The sequence below is a fragment of the Ixodes scapularis genome, unplaced genomic scaffold (genome assembly GCF_016920785.2).
Source record: "Ixodes scapularis isolate PalLabHiFi unplaced genomic scaffold, ASM1692078v2 PGA_scaffold9__187_contigs__length_104089568, whole genome shotgun sequence".
Lineage (NCBI taxonomy): Eukaryota > Metazoa > Arthropoda > Arachnida > Ixodida > Ixodidae > Ixodes > Ixodes scapularis.
The window spans coordinates 79138510-79153194 of NW_024609884.1; the positions used below are offsets into that span (position 1 = coordinate 79138510).

Sequence of the window (14685 nt, forward strand, 5' to 3'; positions counted from 1 at the left end):
AAACGCCAGGCCTATAAGGATCGTCGACTTCAAGGAGCCTTTAGAAAAGGCGGACCTGCGTAAGCATTCAGCAGGGCTAGGTGTGTGCCAAATGGGACACGTGTGGCTCTGTAGCCTCGAAAGAACAACTGCTACAGCTTGGCCGGCTCACGGTGAAGGGAAAGCTGTGCGTCCCCGTAACCCCAACCGGCAGCAAGTTCGGGCCAAGTTACATTGGGTCCCGTTCGAGGTATCCAACGACACTCCGGAAGGCACTGGAAGAGTACGGCACAGTTCACGAAATGACCAAAGAGAAGTGGCGAGTCGACCACCAGGATCGCTAAACTGACACTCAAGGAAGGCAAGACGCCGGAGAACCTACCTCATCAGCTAAGGCTCCAGGGGGGCACGATCCTCGTTGTCGTACTCGGGCGGGCACCGCTCTGCCTGCGGTGCCGAAGGCAAGGGCATATGCGACGCGATTGCCGTGTACCGATCGGTGCGGGCAATGCCGTGGCCTCGGACATGTGGCCCAAGACTGCGCACGTACTACGTACGCGAATGCTATAGTCAGCCGAGCGAGCGACGAGGGATGCGACCTCATCATGGGTGAAGCGGAAGCAGAGGAGGCCGCAACATCGTCGACGCTGTTTGAGAGGGCACAGCAGGACAAGGCGACAGTCGAAGGACATGACAACAAGAGGGCGGAGGCGACAGTCCAGGACGAGAAGCGCAGGGTGACTGCTCCTGAAGCCAACGAAAAAGAGAGGCTGGCGACAACGCCTGGAAAACCTTCACCGGAGGCAGTAGCGGTGACGGCGATGGAGAGCACCGGCACCGAGGCAGCAGCCATCGAGTGTGAGCCAGCCATGGAACTGGATCCCTCAAAGGTGAAACGGCGACTGGCCGACGAGTCTCCGAGAAACGTCGCACCTGTACAGCAGTGGTTTCAACTGATTGGAAAAAAAGGGCGCTATGTCAGCAAACTGCGGTCCTCGTCGCTGACCCGCGACGGGGGTCTGTCGCAGTGAGTATCGACCCTGGTACGATATGACGCAGAGGGTAATCGCCGGAAGCTGGGTCTGACGCAATAAAAAACGGCACCACTGACGTCTAGTCTGCGCATAGGGACCCTTAACGTCAGGGGACTTGCGGCACGCCGCCGACAATGTCAGCTGAGTCGCCTTCTCCTAGAGAGGGGCCTAGATGTTTTGGCGGTTCAGGAGTCGAAGGTTGAGAGTGAAAGTCAGACCGAATTCCTGGTGAAACCGTTTACGTCGAGGTATGCTGTAGGTAGATCTGGAGGATGTTGTCTGTTCTTGAGCAGAGCTGCTGGGCTCATTGAAGAGAACGTTATATCGTGTGAATCGGGAAGGCTTGTTCTCTGCGATTTTGTTTTTCTAAATCAAAAGTGGAGGGTTATGTGCATTTATGCGCCAAACGTGGAGAGTGAGCGACGGGCTTTTTTTTAATGACAGATTTGTGATTAGTGACAGATTTACGATATTGCTGGGGGACTTTAATTGTGTCTGTATGCCAGAAGACCGGACAAATCAAAGACGAAATAGTGGTAGGTCTAGTGAAGTTTCAAACCGGTTGATTCAAGATAGGGGGCTCGAAGACCTGGCACCCTGCATAACACCGGGACATCGGGTCCTTTACACGCACCACCAAGGCAGAGGTCATCCCAGGCTTGACAGGGTATATGTTACAGCGGATTTAGTACCCCACTGTAACGACTTCGCGGTAAGTCATGTCTCGTTTAGCGTTCACAGTTTGGTGAGTTTTACTTTGGGTAAGCGTAAGAAACCAACTGGCTTTTCGTGGGAGTTGTGGAAGTTAAACGCAAAACTCCTTGAGGACCAAGAATTGATAGGGAAAATTGAAAGTAAGCTGGGCAGACTAGAAGGCGTTTCCGAAAATAACATGTGTGAGGAGTGGGAACTATTTAAACAGCAAGTTAAGATTGATGCGATTGAAAGAGCAACTAACATAAAGTGGGAATAGCGAAGGGTAGAGAACGGTCTTCGACAGGATTTACAAAGGCCTTATGTAGAGGAGGAGAGAACGCCAGGAGCCTTCAAAGACGACATAAGCACTATCAAGGCTAAGCTTGAGAAAATAGATGAAGAGAGATATAAAGGGGCAATCGTTCGTGTCCGTGCGACGAACTTGATTGTCGGGGAAACGCCCACAAAGAGGGCACTTGCGTTGGAAAAAAAGTATGCTAGCGGGAACCGGATTGAAGAAATAGAGTACAGAGGTGGCAGTAACTCGAGATCAGGACAGTATTCAGCATGCTTTTGTTGAGTATTATACACATTTGTTTGAAAAGGAAATACCAAAAGAAAAGGGGCTTGATACGGAAATTTTGCAAAGTCAGCCGAAGCTAGATAGCGATACTACGACGTTTTTAGAAGCTCCGATTAGTTTATCAGAGGTCGAGAAAGCGATAGATGACCTAAGCGTAGGCAAGTCACCGGTACCGGATGGTTTGAGCACGGCCTTCTATAAGAAGTTTAAGCCGCGAATTGCACCGGTTCTGCATAGGGTTTTTTCTCAGTCCTATCAAAAGAAAGAATTACCACTTTCTTGCGCACGCACACGGTCTTGATACCCAAATGTAATGATGCCGATACGCTTCGTAGTACTAGTAATTATAGACCAATTACCCTGGCCAACGTTGACTATAAAGTGCCAATGAAGGTTTTAGCCAGTAGATTGCAACATGTTATATGGAAAATAGTAGGGCCGCACCAAAACCTGTGGGATAAAGGGTCGTAGCATTGGCACAAACATACACACTACCCGAAGTGCTCTAAGGTCTGTGACGCAGAATATCGGTAAGTAGCTATACTTCAGATAGATCTTGAAAAAGCATTTGATCGGGTGTGCCACGATGTTCTGTTTTCTATTTTACAACACGTGGGAGTTGGATCTGTGCTGCTTGAGGGAGTAAGGATGGCATATGTAAACTGCAAAACTAAACTAGTAATTAATAAAACAGTTAGTGCGGGGATCAACGTCCGCTCTTCGGTGCGGCAGGGATGTCCCTTATCACCCTTGCTTTTCGCAATCTACCTAGAGCCCTTTTGCCGCTGTGTCATTCAATCTCAAAATATTAGGGGTTTTACACTACAGGAATGTGACATTAAAATACTGGCATACGCAGACGATGTTGCTATTTTTTGCTCGGGCCCTCAAAGTGTGTTAGAAGCTCTTGAACTGACCAAAAGGTTTTGTGAGGTCACTGCCTGCCCGGTGAATTGGTCAAAATGCGTAGGGCTATGGCATGGTGAGTGGACGACTGCTCCAGTTGTTTTTGGGAATGTTCAATGGTCACGGACTCCATCAAAGTACCTAGGTGTTCCTCTGGAACATTATCGTGAGCCCACAGATTACTGGCGAGAAGAAATAGCTAAACTTAAGGCCACTGCCGAGAGGTGGGTACGGAGAGATTTATCCATTTTCGCGAGAGCGACTGTGTGCAATGTGTTTCTTCTGTCCAAACTGTGGTATGTCCTCCAAGTGCTGCAGTGTTCGAGAGTCAACATTCAACGGATTCACCGTGTATTTGCAGTGTTTATTTGGGCGTCCCAATGGGAGCGAACTCGCTGTACGAACCTTTTTTTTAAGACCAAACCAGGGGGTGTCGGACTGTGCCACGTATTTGTTTGACAACTCGTCTCACGCTTTATGCTTATCCGTGACCAGCGTGATCCCTTTCTTCGAACCGTTATTCAGAGAAGGCTGTTCGACGTTTTACCGGGATTTGTTGTTTCGTCCTGCCGGGCACGGTGCGGACCGCTGTCGGGTTTTTTGCGCGAAGTTGTATCTGCCTGCGGTTTTCTGTTCGTTTTTCTGTGAACTATTTGTCTGGTATATCACGCAAAAACTTGACGCGTGACCTAATGGCTATGTTGTTGCCCATGCCAACGTATAGGTCCATAGGCTCTGGGGCCCCAAAAGATGATGTGTTACAGCGAGTAAAGAACGCCATGGTACCAGCGGCGGTTAAAACTTTTTTTTTTCTTAAATTACACAGTGAAACGTTGCCAGTAAAGACTTTTCTGGAGGCAAAAGGCATGAACCTCTACTGGTCGGTAAATTGTAATTTGTGCAAACAACCGGAGAGCATTGAGCATGTCTTTTTGGGCTGCTGGGATGCTCTTTTTTTCTGGGACGTGCTTCACCGCACCATAAAGAAAGAGCTCCCTCTGTCACCTTAAGGAATCCGGTTCTTAACAATAGAACGTGAACCTGTGCCCTACGACATAATCATGCTCCTGGGTCTCCACGGCATATGGAAGAGCAGAATGACGGTGCGGCATGGCTGATGTTGACGCACGCAACCCCCGAGAATACTTCATTGAAACTATCAAATGGTTAAGAGAATGTTACAAAAAGATAAATACTGATGTGGAATGGTTACCAGTTCTGGACGAGTTGGCCGCGCTCAAAACCTTTTAAATTAACCATCGCAACGACTTTCAGCCAAGCCTGGCTGATACGCTTTTAGCCCCTTCATTTTAAGCAATGTATATCATATGTAACCTGGCAATAAAAAAAAAATTAGTAGCTTAGTGGAGAGACGTCCGCTTCACACGCAGCGGGAACGGGTTTAATTCCTGGTGAGATGTGCTTTTTTTTTTTTTTTTTTTTTTTAGTATTTTGCGATGTTTGCATTTCTTTTTTTACAGCTATCACAGAAAAAAAAGAAAAAGTTGTTGACGATACGTCGCTGAACTAATAGGTATGGGATTCCATTTTTGACACCTGCGAACTCAATGTAGTCACTTTCCACAATATGCAAGGAGCATATGAATCGGGTAGCGTCCGCCTGCCGAGCTTCGCGTAATTGTTCTTCAGGAATTGCAGCCAGCCATTGATCCCGACCCGTTGATCTTTCGGAAACTTGTGCACTCTGCCGTACAATGCCACTTTCAGATGCAGGACATGTGAGGCAGCTCTTCACGCAACATCTTGGGAGTATTCTTTTCGGAGCCGATCACGGGAATTCACCACGGGCACTCACTACTAATCGCCAACACTTAAACGTACAAAACAACTCATCTTGAAGTACAGAACAGCGAGCGGAACAAACGTAACTGCAAAGGAACGGAGAAAAAAAAAAAACCCGCACGGTTGCGTGTAGCCACGTGACTTCCGCCTCCCCCCCCCCGACACACACACACACACACACACACACACACACACACACACACACACACACACACACACACACACACACACACACACACACACTCACACACACTCACACACACACACACTCTCACACACTCTCTCTCTCTATCTTCTTCACTTCTCCGTGGGGTGCGGGAGTTTCGGTTTCGAGCAGTTACGTTTTTTGGCTTTATTAAAAAAATGCGTGACTCTGTAGCAAAAGCGACACCATAATAAATCGCGTGACAAAAAAGGAAAGAAAAACTTTTGAGGGGGGGGGGGGGGGGGGGGGGTCAGTGTCCCTTTAAAGGACACATGCAAACGAAAAAAAAACTTTTTTTTTAAACAGCTGAGATGGAAAAAGGATGTCATAAAACGATTTTACAACGAAGGAATAATACGAAGCACAGATTTCCCGGTGACTTGGACATAAGCTTTCGTAACGTAAGAAAAGGTACCAATGGTGCGTTTTCCTCGCCTCTACTGACGCGCTCACAAGCGGACAGGAGAAAAGAGGAACAAGACGTTTTGCTCCTCTAGGCAGACGGGAGGAATGTTTCGCTCTCCCGCCTCATTTTCTTTCGGTTTCGTTTTTCGAGGACGTCGCGCGCGTTGATTAATAAACGTTGAGTCGATAGAGCTTCAGTCCAAACGTACAGAACATCTCGGTTGCATTGACGTTTTTACCACTAATTTTGTCAAAGCGAGCAAACAAAGCAAACAGCGAAGTCCCGGAAAAGTGCCAGCAACGCTACGTAAGTACACTGGGCTAAGATCGGTGGCAATCAGTTCATCGAACGACATGTCATCAACAGCTCAGATTAGTTTATTTTTTATTTTTTTATTATTATTTTTTTTTTTTTTTGTAATAAGCCGCCGCGAAGCGGCGTGTACGGGCCGCTCAGGTTAATGCCCCTGAATAAAAAAGGTAGCGACATGTTCTCCCTCCTCCTCTGACGCGCACACCTTTTATCTTTATGTTTTGCTTTTTTACACGTAGCGCCGCCTGGATCGGCCCAAGATAGCAGACAGCATTCCTATACTTGAGTCGGAGCGCAGTCAAAAGCTGAAAGACGCGCAAATACACACAGGCTAAAAGCGCACTGTCCTGGTCTACCAGCCTCGAAGTATGTGCTCAAAGAAAGACGATGGAAGCCGTGACGTTGCACAGTCGGCTTATTTGATTGGCGACATGAGCTCATAGCATGCAGTGCACTCCGACCAGCATAGGCATTCCCTCTCTCCTCGTCCCTCATCAACTCCCTCATGCACACTCTTACTGTTATACACCGGGGGGGGGGGGGGGGGGGGGAGGGGAGGGGGATGTGGTGTATAAAACAGGAAAGGAGGTTTAATGGCTATGCGAAATGTTATTCTCCAGGCAGGGAAAAGACTCGCATAGCCAAAGGGGAGAGGGAGGGAAAGATGTGGATTGAGATGGGTTGAATAAAATATTTTAGCAGTTACTAGGGGGAAGCGCCAATCAAATCATTTGTAGGGTAGAGGGAGGGGGGGGGGGGAGGGGGCAAAGCGTTGCTAACACACGGCTAAAACATTGTTCAAAGTAAACGTTCGATAAAACGCTCAAGTGCCAACAGTAGCTCAATCGCTCTCAACATTCGGTCAATTGCACAAGTACAGCTCGTCGCCGCGAAGCAGCGACGAGCTGAACTTGTGTAACATGTCGCGCCGCCGCGAAGCGGCGGCGAGACTTGTGTTTCACAGCCGCAGTTCCGCAGTTCTGCCACAACACAGTAATGTTCACTGGAGTTTTGCATCATTGTCATGTCCCAAACGTGTGACGAGATCTTTACCGGTTTCCGAATTGCGCGCGGCAGTTAGAGGCGGTCTGAAATCTCAGTCACATGCGCAAACTCGAGCACTGCACGGGATATGACCCGCGCCCGTTGCTTGCCACCAGTAGGAAATAGCAGTTCCTTTGTCGTGGACGCCTGTGCCCCTGTCGCCCTTACCGAAGCTAGTAATGTTTTCCGTGCTTTCTCGTATTCCGGGCAGTGCCATAGTATGTGATCGATGTCTTCAACGTCCCCGCACGCAGTGCAGTCAGCACTGCTTCTCTGAGACGTCCTTCCAAAGCGATGCAATGTCTTCCTCGTGAACGCGCTATTAGTTCGGAGGCGATGCAAAAGCGTTGCGTCTTTCCGCGTCAGTTTAGAGGTTGGGACTTGTACAGGACCTTCTCCATTGGCTGTTCCGGGATCGGGGTGTCTTTTCCTGAGATCGCGTGCGATGAGAAGGCGCGCCTCGTGGAAGCGTTGCAGGTTGTGCGTGGTAGTCGAGATGCTGTGTGCCCTTGTTGCCAGGGTATCTGCACGTTCATTTCCAAGAATTCCGCTGTGGGATGGCACCCACTGAAATACCAGTCTCCAACCGTTGTCCTCTAGCTTTGTTGCTATGTGTGCAGCCTCCTGGGCGATCAAGGGAGCGTGCTCGGGATTGGCGATGTGAACTAGCGCACTTCGAGAATCGGTTAGTATCACAGCCTTACCGATTTCAGGACGTTCCTGCAGTGCCGTAAGTGCCAGAAGGATCGCAACCGTCTCCGCTGTTGTAGAGGACGTCTCGATGTTTAAGAGAACCGCACTTTCAGTTGATATTGCGGGGATCGTGTATGCCGCGGTTGCAGTTCCTCTCTTCTTGTCAACTGAGCCGTCTGTGTAGACCTCAAGATGTTCAACGTATTCATTTTCGAGAGCCACTGCGACAGCTGTGCGGGCGACAGTTGGGTGAATATCTTTTTTCCGAGGCAGGTCTGGAAGTGTTTCACGCACGTCTAGCGGTGGGCGTATGGAGTGTCGGGGACGTGAAGAATATAAAACTCCAGGGCTTCCGATGTTACGCTGAAATTGTGCAGCTAGTTGACCGAGATGCGACGATGGTCGTTTCAGCAGGTTGGCAAGAAAGTACTGTGCCGACGGGGTCGTGTGCATTCGCACGAGGGAATGCATTGCCACTCTTTCCTCTCGTAGGATGATTGGCTCTTCTTGTGCCTCCGTGAGCGTTGCCACGTTTTTCGCGTATGGGGGAAGTCCCAAACAGAGTCGTAAAGCGACACGGTGAAAACGTTCGAGCGCGTCTAGCTGGGGTCGCCTGATATTGACGAATGGTAGTGCGTATAGGAGCTTCGATTGGAGAATACCTTTGTAGAGTGTCAGCAAACCATCCGGTGGGATACCTCTCTGACCGTATGCACGGAAACTCCGGAGGACGCCCAGGAGCTGTCGACACTGTCCTAAGAGTCTTTTCACTGCCGGCCGCCATGTCGCGAGGTCGTCGATTAAAAGGCCCAGGTAGAGGTGGGACCTACTCCTTGCGATTTCTACGCCGTCGAGTGTAATTTTGACGGTCTGTCGCCTGCTCCTGTTGGTGTAGAGGAGAGCGGTCTTTGAAGCAGATAATGTCAGTCGCAGACGAGAAATTTCTTTTGCTGTTTGATCCAGAGCAAACTGAAGAATTTGCCCAGTCATCTGTGCCTGGTTGCTTAACCCAACCGTCCAAATTGCGACATCATCCGCATAAATGGCGATGCTTGTCCGTGGCGTAAGTGGATATGTCATTGGCGGAAGCACAGCAGGTAGTGACGCCATTGCCAAATTGAAAAGAAAAGGACTTATAACGCTGCCCTGCGGTACTCCTTGGGTCACATATCTTGGGGCACTTGTTGTTCCCCGGACGTTTACAATAAGGGTCCTGTTTTGAAGAAATTCACGGATGTAAGCGTAAGCTCTACCTGCGATGCCGAAGAGAGTGAGTTGGTGGAGGATGGTGGCATGAGGTAGAGCGTCGAAAGCCTTGTGGATGTCCAAGAAGGCACAGTACATCGTTTTCCCAGCAGCCCGCGCTTCTTCGAAAGATGTTGCTACTTCTCCTATGGCGTCGACCGTAGAGCGATGTGCCCTGAAACCAGACAGTTGGTCAGGAAGTGTCTTGTTGGTGCCAAGTTGCCACGTGAGACGGCGAAGAACGAGGCGCTCAAGGAGTTTACCGACGCAACTTGTCAAGGAGATAGGCCTGTACGATGACAGCAACGCGTGAGGTTTACCAGGCTTCGGGATCGGAATCACATGGGAGACTTTCCAGACATCCGGGAGTTCTGCGGTGCGCCACACCTTGTTTAGTGCCTCCAGGAGGGCGGGATGGTGACTCTTATCTAAGTTTCGCAGTGCCTGATATGTCACTCCATCAGGTCCAGGAGCGCTGCGCTTCGTGCACTTCCGTAGCGCGTATTCTAGTTCGCCTCTGGTGATGTCGTTATCTAGCTGCATGGGGGCGCAGGCATCAGACGGGCGAGTTTCTGGCTCTTGGTACCCTGGGGGTAGCGGAATAGCTTTTGAAAATTCATCCGCCAATAGTTCCACCGTTTCCTGCAGAGGCTTTTGAAGTGCAACGGCGAGTCCGGATATGGGGTGTTGAATCTGCTTTGCGGAAGACAACGCCTTTGCTATTTTCCATGCTTTAGAAAGGCCGCCAGCCGATCCGAAGGAGGCGCAGAGTTGTCCCCATTGCTTTCGCTGAAGACGAATTGTATGTCGACGAAATTTGGCATCAATCTTGTGGTGAGTATTCCAATTTTTTGGATCTTTTGTTCTTCGTGCCTTTCGTTGAGCTCTCCGGCGCGCGGCGCGGAGGTTCAAGTATAACAGGTCTGGCGCTGACCTCCAGAGTGCCACCTTTACCGTCCTCGTCGAGAGACTAAGAGCATTGGCGATTGCTATGATTGGGTCCTTCAGAGGACCTGCTGCTAGGGCTCTGTCAAGGTGCCGTCGGTACATGTCCCAGTTTGTGACCCTGCATCGTCTGTACTTCGGTTTACTAGCGTTGGGAGATACAATGTTGATAGGAATATGGTCACTGCCACATGAGTCGGGTTGTGGAGTCCAGTTTGCAGCTACATCCGGTGGGGCAAATGATAGATCAAGAACACTGTCGTTTACACCTCGGCGAACATATGTTTCTGTGCCGTCGTTTAATGCTTCTAGGTGAAGCGAAGACGTGACACACTCGAGCGATCTGCCTCTTGCAGTAGTTCGCCTGTCACCCCAGGCAGAGTTATGTGCGTTAAAGTCACCGCAGAGCATCAAATGGCCAGGGCATTTAAGCGCTATCTTATTTAAATCTCCCGCGTCCCAGCTGTTAGCACGCCCAGGAGCGACATATGCAGAAAGTATAGTGAAGAGCTCGCCTCGGACTTCAATCGTGGCAGCTGCAAATTCTGCTTTCTCTGTGGTGAACGATGAAAGATCAACCGGGTTGTGTGCTAGTCCTGCGGTCACAAGGAGCGCTGCTCGAGAACGACCTCCCTTTCGCGCTGGCGTACTGTGGTGAATGACGTAAGGGGAAAACCTGAAATCGCCCGGTCGCGTCATCGGTTCTTGGATGGCCAGGACGTCAGCAGGAAAATGAATCAGGTGCTGTCGTAGGTCGGGAAGTCGCCTTCGAAGGCCACGCGCGTTCCATTGGAGGATGGATGGACAGGTTAGGTGGGTATTTCTTCGTCCATGACGTGCAGCACGCACAGACACTGCCGGGGTCGCTCTGATCGAGTCTTGTGCATGAGAGGACGATGGCACTAACATCCTTCAAAAAGGGGAAGCAGAGCTTGTATCATGGTAGTCAGTGTCGTTGCCCAGGATGTTTTGAGGCTTCTAAGTAGGGTGAGAGCGATATTGACTGCTGCCTTTTTTTTTTTTATTGAGGTTACCTGCATCGCCTTGGAGGCATTATTACAGGGAGAGGTTTACAAAGAACAGTTCAGCTGAAAACACAGATGGAAACACATTTCCGTTAAGCATGTTCCATTCTAATGCAGTTCGAACAAAATATGATTTACAACAAGAGCTAATGGTTGCAACTTTGTATTGGTGGTCCACTCTTTCCGACACGCAGAAAGGACATCGAATGTAATTTTCTTTACTGATGCAAGTTTTATCATTATAAAGACAGTAGAAAAATTTTAGTCTTAGATTTTTTCGTCTGTACGACAGCGGTTGCCAGTGTAACTGTTGCTTTATGGCCGTGACGCTCGCTTTGAACCTATAAATATTTGAGACAAATCTAGCACCGCGATTTTGCACTCGTTCTAATTTATCCGATAGATGTTTAGTCTGGGGGTCCCAAACTATGCATGCATATTAAAGAACTGAACGTACAAAAGAGAAATATAAAGTTTCCTTCAATTCCTTCGGGCAATGGCGAAAATTGCGACGTAGAAACTTGACTAAAGGAATCCATCCTGCAGAGTCCCCGGAACTTGACGGCTTCGCATCCGCCTCCCTTACTTGACGGCGCTGGCGCACAGTTGATAGCTGCAAATCAGACTGAGGTGTCTCGGGGGGTGGTGCTTCCGACACAGCAGGCATTTGTATACCCTGTGATGTTGATTCTTGTCGAACTCCTTGAGATTTTGGTGCCTTGGGCTTAGTTGCCTTGAGAACCGACGCATATGGTGTTGCCAAAGCTGCCGGCTTTTTCGAGTGTTCGTTCTTGTTCCCTGCAATGTCCTTGAAGCCAGAAGCACCAGCCAGCTCTTTCGTGACACTGCTGTCAGCAGGAGTAAACTCAAGCGCCGGACAAAGTTCCTCGTGTTCTAAGGCTGTTTTGGCAGCGTGAAAGTCCACCGAGTTTGCCTTCGAGTAGGTTTGAATCGTTTCAACCTCTCTTCTTTTCGGACAGGACCGTGCTGTGGCCTCGTGGTTTTGCCCACAGTTCACACATTTCGCCGACAATGACAGGCATGTGCTGTCCGTTTGGTCGTGATGTTGTGCGCAGTGTCTACATGTTTTCGGGCGTTTGCAAGCCACCTGTTTGTGACCAAAACCAAAGCAATTAAAGCACTGGATTGGTCGGGCCTTGAACGGAGACACCGGGTGGCGCACATGCCCTAGCAGAACGTAGGATGGGAGTCGGTTTCCGCGGAACGTTACTTTTACAGAGCTGGTGTTTCCGAGCCGTCGTACGCTGCCAATCTCTGCATCCGCCCTCAAATTTGAAGTGATATCTTCAATAGAAAGTTCCTTGTCGACGCTATGAATCAGTCCGACAACAGTTGGTCCAGCCAAGGGAGAATAGGAAAGTAAAGGAATGCTGCAGAGCGTTGTCATGCTTTGTAACTTCTTGACAGCTTCTCCATTCAGCGCATCAACTGCAATGAGGTTTAGTCGATGGTTAAACCGAACCTCGCGAACGCATTTGGGGAATTCTTTATCTAGTGCATTTGATACCTTCAGGCTACTGAGATCTGTAAGCACCGTTTCGGCTTTCCCAGGAGCGAATATTACCGTGAGCCCCTCTTTGTCAGGTTTTGGCCGTATAATCGTGTCCGAGCTCGAAGCAGACAGGCTGTTTGTGAGTCGCGTTCTTTTTCTGGTTCGAACTTCGTGCCATATGCCTCCAGCGTCGTTTTCGTGGTCCATGTCGTCAATTTCAGTTGCGGACGATGTCCTCGATAGATCAGAAGAACCAGGTTGTCCTTCCATCGGTGTCATTGAGGGCGCTCCATCTGTTGCATGCTGTGCAGGTGTTATGCTAAGCGCCATATTTTCGACGTCGGTGACGTTTCCTTGGGCCGATGTCATGCCGGGTCACATCTATGGGGAGCAGCGATGGAAGGCTGCAATTCCTTCGAGGTGCGTCTGCTTCTATACGGCGTTTGGGACACTGATATATATATATATATATATACCTTGTTCGCAAATATTTATAGGTATCTGGAGACTACAAGGCAAAAGAATTATCGAAATTACCGGGAGCGGAAGATTTGGCGTTCCTCATACAAAACACTTCGTCGTCTTCCCCTCACTGTTATACACCAACTCATGTTAGGATGGATGGATGGATGAATGCGGCTGAGCCCTTTGGATCGGCCGGTAGCTTATGCCACCTAGCCATTTTGTTTTACCATTTAAGCTTAGATTATTTAAATGTGAAATCTATATTTACTCCGCACTACAAAGAAAGTGGGGCTATAAAACCCCCTTGCCATCAGTTAATAAGAAAATACCTAGTTTTCCCTCGCTTTCTGCCACCATTCACTTAATCTTTGCTTGGTAATCTCTACCGTCTTGAAATCCACTCTCCCTTTGCTGTCCCTAAAACCCAATAACTTTATTAAATCTATGTTGTCTCCGGTAGGCATAGGGTGAAGCCCTCTACAGTAGAGTATCAAGTGCTCAGCCGTCTCGTCCTCCTCTCCACAAGCAGTGCACACTGTATCTGTCGTGTCTTGACGGGGCAACAGACACAGTAGACCGGAGGACCATGGCCCGAGGTTTATTCCATGGAGCGTGGAACCAGAACGAACCTCTCGTGCTATCAAACTGACACGACGATAAAGAAGAAAAGCGAAGGAACTAAAGCGCCGCCACTATAGTCCCAGTAGCGCGCGCTTGGCGGTAACTACACAACACTCCTCCCCCTTTAATTACGTAGCAGCGCCAACGGCAGTATTATACAAAAGTTAGGAGCGAGCTTGGTATCTGTCAGGCGGACGCCGTTCTCTCGATGGGTAGCGTCCTTCAGAAGTAGATCGGCCTGTAGGAGGTACAGGATCCCGTTGCGGGATGGTGTGAGGCTGCTGTGGCCCATGCTCTTGTACCGTGGCCGGGACACTTGGCTCGCCTGGTGAAAAGACCAGGAACCCCTCAGCGTCGTCGGTGTCCGAAGGTACCGGCGTTGCCGTTGGCCGTGTTTGGCTCAAAAGTTGATCGAGGTGCCGACGCCAGATGAACTTGCCTCGAGGCGTGGTAACCTGGACTTGGTAAGATACTGGACCAGTCTTCTTGAGGACGGTACCACGTAACCACCTCGGCGAACCCCTGTAATTTCGCACTAGGACATTGTCACCAGGGCAGATTTCTTCTCTGCTTGTCCTCCGTTGCTTACTTTGTATAAATTGCTTGTGGATCACTTTCCCCTCTACCGTAGGCTTGATTACATCCAACCTGGAACGCAATCTTCTGCCCATCAACAAGTTTGCTGGCGTCTCTCCTGTTGTTGAATGTGGAGTATTCCGGTACGTCAGTAAAAAGTGTTGCAATGCTTCTTCCAGAGACTCACCAGCAGATGACTTGCGTAGTGCAGACTTCAGTGTCTGCACAAACCGTTCTGCCAGGCCGTTTGTGCTCGGGTGGTATGGGGCGCTCACGACGTGTCTGACCCCGTTGTTCCTCATGAACACCTTGAATTCCTCGGACACCAGCTGCGGCCCGTTGTCTGAAACGATTGTTTCCGGAATTCCGAACCTGCAGAAAAGTTCACGTAGGCACCTCACAGTGCGCTCGGTCGTAGTGCTCTGCATGGTGAACACCTCTGGCCACTTTGAGTGCGCGTCCACCACGACTAGGAACATGGTTCCGCGGAACGGGCCTGCAAAGTCCAGGTGTAGTCGTCTCCACGGTGCTGTCGGCCATGCCCAGGGGTGAAGAGGCGCTTTGCATGGATCATTACGCTGTTCCTGGCATGCTTGGCAGCTTCGTACCTTTCTTTCAAGGTCTGAGTCAATTG

General features: G+C 49.7%; 1 pseudogene; it reads left to right on the forward strand.

Moving 5' to 3' along the window:
* Positions 1–306: 306 nt before the first annotated feature.
* LOC121833758 lies at positions 307–1033 on the forward strand (annotated as a pseudogene).
* The last annotated feature ends 13652 nt before the right edge of the window (positions 1034–14685 follow it).